Raw genomic sequence first — 6,000 nt, 5'->3', positions numbered from 1 at the left:
TTTTAAGATCTTTTTCATTTTCAATTTGTTTGTAAAAGTTTGTAAAGATTTCAAAAGTTTCGTCTTTATGTTTTAAGAATTTTACCCAAGTAAACCTAGAATAATCATCTATTATGACTAAACAGTATAAGTTTCCATTTATGGATTTGACTCCATGGGAGTCAAAAAGATCTAAGTGTAGAAGTTCTAATATTGAGTTGGTTTGTGGCTGATTCATTGGTTTGTGAGTGGATTTAGTTTGTTTACCTTGTTGACAAGCATTACATATGGTTGAATCTATGTTAGGTAATTTTGATAAGCCTCTCACTAGTCCATTTAATTTGCTTATATTTCTAAAGTTGGTGTGAGACATTCTTCTATGACATAACCATGTTTCTTCTTTTTGTGTTAAATAACACTTAATGGAAGAAGTGGTTAGGTTAATGGCATAGATGTTGTCTTTTCTAAAACCTTTTAGGCTTATGGTAGGATTATCTAGATGTTTGATTAAACATTCTGAGGATAGAAATTTAACCTTATACCTAGTGTCACATAATTGACTTATACTCAGAAGATTATATTTAAAATTTTCAACAAGTAAAGCATTTGTAATTATAAAGTCTATTTTTAATTCAATATTACCTATACCAATTACCTTGAGTTTGTCGTTGTTTCCAAAGGCAACTGTTCCTAAGCTTTTGTAAGTGAGTTGAGTGAACTTGGTGTGATCTCCAGTCATATGTTTGGAACAACCACTGTCCAAAATCCACTTGGTTTCCTACAGTAAGTAGGATTTAAAGTTAGTTTATTTTTTGAGCAGACATTATTTAAGTTAAGTTTTAAAATTAAAATTTTCAAATAATTTTTAAGTTTTAAAGTTAAAATTTTGAAATAATTTTTAAGTTTTAAAATTAAAATTTTGAAGTTAATTTTTAATTTTAAAATTAAAATTTTGAAATAATTTTTAAGTTTTTAAAGTTAGAATTTTGAAATAATTTTTAAGTTTTAAAGTTAAAATTTTGAAATAATTTTTAAGTTTTAAGATTAAAATTTTGAAATAATTTTTAAGTTTTAGAGTTAAAATTTTGAAATAATTTTTAAGTTTTAAAGTTAAAATTTTGAAATAATTTTTAAGTTAATTTTGAAATAATTTTTAAGTTTTTAAAGTTAGAATTTTGAAATAATTTTTAAGTTTTAAAGTTAAAATTATAAGTTTTAAAATTAAAATTTTGAAGTTAATTTTTAAGTTTAAAATTAAAATTTTGAAATAATTTTTAAGTTTTTAAAGTTAAAATTTTGAAATAATTTTTAAGTTTAAAAGTTAAAATAATTTTTAAGTTTAAAATTAAAATTTTGAAATAATTTTTAAGTTTAAAAGTTAAAATAATTTTTAAGTTTAAAATTAAAATTTTGAAATAATTTTTAAGTTTAAAAGTTAAAATTTTGAAATAATTTTTAAGTTTAAAAGTTAAAATAATTTTTAAGTTTTAAAATTAAAATTTTTAAGCCTTATTCATCTCACCCGATCTATATTATCAATCAGGGAATCATATGATTTTATGAGATGAAATTGGATTTTTAATTATGGAGTTTTGGTTTAACTTGTGTTAGATTCAGATTTAGCTTTGGTCTCCACAAATAGGCAATCTTCGGATAAACTTCTAAGCTTGGTGAGTCACATGGACGTCATTAGAAGTAACCAACCTTTCGAGGTTTTCCGAATAGTCCTATCCACGGAGCTTAGTACTAAATCTTGGTCTAACTGGTTAGGATTCATTTAAGGGTAGCTTCAGTCAGTTCCACTTGGCCAAATGCACCAGATCGAAACCATATCTTTCTAGACATGCGATGCCCAAGCTTCCCTAACGTACTATCATCCAAAAACTTCACCAGTACCATGATTCAAGTTAAATTTGGTCTCTTTTTAACTAATCCTAATTACCCTGCCGGGTTAGTTAATTTTGGAGGTGCCAGCTATTCTGGAGCCTCCCCTGAATTATTAATTTAAATTTTCGTTTTAGGTTTGTGTTTGTTTCTTTTATAATTATAATTAACTTGGTGATAGTTTAAATTTTGTTGAGTTTTAAATTTTGAATTTTTTGATTTAGGTTTGTATTTTGATTTTTTTATTTGGTTTAATCGAGTTTATGTAATATACTTTTTCTTTAGGTACATAATATTGATTAAGTTCTACTTGCGTGGTCAGACACGCTTTTGGAACCCAAGCTTGATTAGTTGATTTGTATTGAGTTATTAATGATTTAAAAGTTTTATTTGAGTTCGACTTGTATCCGAGTCCGGTTTTATTATAACATGCTTTTTGATTGTTCAGGATTAAGTCAAGATTTTTTGATCTTGTCGTAAATTTTTCTAGCATTTCTTTTAAATTGTTAATATCATTTTTTAATGATAAATTCTCCTCCTCAAGTGTTAGATCTTGAGTTGGATTTGTATTTTTGATTTGTTCCTTGAGGTTTTGATTTTCCTCAAGAAGTGATTTGTTTTCATTTTCTATTTTAATTAATTTACTATTTAAACAGGAAATAATTCTAAAAAAAAATTTGTTTAAATTAAAATAAACCTCATTCGAGCCTTCGGAAACGAGTACGGACTCGTGGCTTGTTTCGGATTCAGACCCGTCTTCATCTTCCGACTCGTCTTCTATTTCAGCTTCGTGGGCCATCAGTGCGAGGTGGCTCTGATGTTTATGCTCTTCTTCCTCCGATTCGTCCGAGGAGTTGTCCCACGTTGCTTTGAGTGCCTTCTTTTTGGTTGGCTTCGGTTTGTCGAACTTCAGTTTTGGGCATTCGTTCTTGTAGTGTCCCTTTTTATTACAGCCGAAGCAAGTCACGTTCTTTTGTTCTGAGGGAGAACTGATCTTTTGAAGGTCCTTTTTGCTGAAGCTTCTTTTTCTCCTGGTGAACATTTTTCTTACCAAGTTCACCAGGTGTTCTTCGTCTTCGGAGTCTTGGTCGGAATCTTCTTCAAATTCAGGCTTGCTTTTCTTTTCTTTGGAGGAACCTGCAAATAAAGCTATACCTTTCTCGGCTCCAGCATTAGTTTGTTCATGTAATTCTAATTCACAGAAAATCTCGTCTAATTTTAACTTAGAAAGATCTTTAGAAATTTTGTAGGCATCTACGATTGATGCCCACAAACTATTACGTGGAAAAGCATTTAATGCGTACCTTATTAAGTCTCTATTTTCCATTTGGTGGCCTATCGCATGAAGCCCGTTGAGGATGTCCTTGATCCTCGCGTGGAGCTGATTCGCCGTTTCACCTTCCTGCATTTTTATATTAAGAATTTTATTCAAAAGCAGGTCTCGTTTTGTTACCTTGGCGTCGCTCGTTCCCTCGTGCAGCTCGATCAATTTGTCCCACAGCTCTTTAGCGTTTTTGTGTGGACCGACTCTGTTCAGTTCTTCTCTTGTTAATCCGCACTGTAGAGTGTTGATCGTTTTATTTTCTGTTAACGCCTTTTTCTTCAAATCTGCTGTCCAGTCTTCAGGATCCAGTATATTCCCGGAGTTGTCCGCTGGAATTTTATAGGGTTTCGTAACGCTCATCCATTGGTCGAAGTCTGTTTTGAGGTAGACCTCCATGCGCTTCTTCCAGTACGGAAAATCGTCCCCGTTGAAGATTGGAGGTCGTACTATGCTGAATCCTTCTGTCTGAGACATTTTAGTCCTGCGCACAGAAGAAAGAAAAGAAAAACAAAAATCCCAAGACTTGGTCTTGGATTAGTAGTGCGGAAAAAATTATAGAAGTATCTAAATTGGTGTTGCACCAATTTAGATTTAATTGCAACGGGGAAAAAAAATTCGTAAAACTGAAAACCGAAAAAAAAAATTAATTTTTCACCCCCTGTCTGATTGGTGGTTGCACCAAATCAGAGCGGTACCTGCTCTGATACCACTTGTAGGACCGTGATCGTTCGATAGAGGGGGGGTGAATATCGATTCGAAAACTCGAGTGTAAAAGTACGCAGCGGAAAAGTAAATGAACACAGTTAATTTTACTTCGTTCGGAGCCTGTGACGACTCCTACTCGAAGGCCCGTGGTCCTTGACCACTTTCGTTGGGCAATCACTAGCAATTCGAATATGATTACAAAAAGAGTACAAGAAATGCTAATGAAACAAAGTGATACCGACAAGGAAATTAACCAAAGAAGAAGAAGCACTTTGTCGGAGCTTTGTTAGCGTCGTAGGAGCGTAGAGCAGCAAGGCAAGCAGTCGAAGAGTTCTCAGTTGTGTCTTGAGCTCCACCCCTGGGGCTTCTTTTATATGCTGCTCCGGGCGCCTGGATCCCTTCCGGGCGCCCTGGTGCGACGTGGCAAGTCCAGTCAGGATGCTCCACGTGGTGAGGCGACGCAGAGGATAAAAGTTGCCTCCGGGCGCCCGGACCACCTTTTTCCAGAGATTCCTTCTCCTGCAAAATAAGGTTAGTCCGAGGCAAAATATACCCTGCAACACAGATTTTTAGCACAATTTATAAAGTATGAATTAACAGAAAAAGTATGACTTAGATTTCGTCTTTCCGAGACCGGAATCTAGTCACGATCTCGACTTAGATATCCGAAATGGATCTAAGCCGGATCGACGCCTAATGTTCCCTTCCCGGGAACGCGTCCTCGCAGTCACTCCCTTCCAGTGACTTACCTTTACTCACCTGCCAGACGTCCGGTCAACCCTTCGACCCGTCTGGACTTCTCGCCAACTATCCGGTCAGCCCATCGACCTAGCTGGACTTCTCGCCAAGCGTCCGGTCAGCCCGTCGACCCGCTTGGACTTCTTGCCAGCTATCCGGTCAGCCCGTCGACCTAGCTGGGCTTTGTGCCAGACATCCGGTCAGCCCGTCGACCTGTCTAGACTTCTCCTGCGCACTCGATCAAAGTGTCAGACAACAACAAAACTAACTTAACCCATTTGTCAATCATCAAAACCTAGGTTAGACCGTTAGTGCTACCCGCACCAACAGATGGATTTACAGATTCAACAAATAGAGGTTATGAAAAAGGAATTGCAACATCATCACCAGTTATTGAAAAACAAAGAGCTTGAAAGGAAAACCCTGGAGCTACAGGTGGATCAGTTAAATTCCAGCCTCCAGGTGAAAACTGCTTTGAAAGACAAAGCTATTTCAGATGTTTCTCATAAGAACACTGTTTTAGAGAAAGTGGAGAGACTTCACAATATCTTTCTTTCTTAGCAGGCTCAAGAATCAGCCTTAAGTGAGTTTGCTCTTCTACAAGAACAAGAACAGAGAAAGGCTTAAGATGCAGAGATATCCTCACTCCGAAAGGAACTAGAGTAGCTTAAATTAGAAAGAGACACTTTCAAAGACCAAGCTGCTAAACTACAAACTGAATTTCAAAGTTATAAGGAGCATGAGGAAGACCATGGGAAGATAGGCGCTTAACTTTTTTGAGGTCTCAGACGTTTGTTAGCGAATATGTTCATCAAGTCATAAGGACTCTAAATCAATTCGTGACAGGGGTTATTCAACAACTAAGGGAGGTGGTTATCTATCTCGTGAACCCCCTTCTCAATTCATAAACCGTCACAGACTTAACCAGGAATTACTCGAAAATTTAACGAGCCACTTTAAGTGAGCATGAATATATATTTGTAAAAGAATTATAATTAAGTACTTGCAAATTTGTAAAAAACTTGTACTTACTTATTTTTCCAACCTTTATGATCTGTCTACTGCTTCTTGAGAATAAGTATTATCTTGCTCAAAAGTTTTTCCTGTTGTGGTATCTTAATTGATCATATGGTTCTGAACAATAAGGCTTTCCATAAACCCCTTGATTTTTATTCGGGCGTGACTGTATATAAAGAATTCCAAAGACCTCCGTACTTCTGAAGGATGTGTAATCCCGAGCAACTTTATATGAAAAATTCCACAGGATTTATGTGCTCTAGGTCGGATGTACAATCTCGAGCGATTTTAAATAGCAAACTTCATATGATTGTGACTTTTGATGGGGAATATAATTTTGAAGGATTATATAT

This window comes from Zingiber officinale, chromosome 4B (assembly GCF_018446385.1).
Source record: "Zingiber officinale cultivar Zhangliang chromosome 4B, Zo_v1.1, whole genome shotgun sequence".
NCBI classification, from domain to species: Eukaryota; Viridiplantae; Streptophyta; class Magnoliopsida; order Zingiberales; family Zingiberaceae; genus Zingiber; species Zingiber officinale.
The sequence above is the reverse complement of the archived record's forward strand: the minus strand, read 5'-3'. Positions refer to the sequence as shown.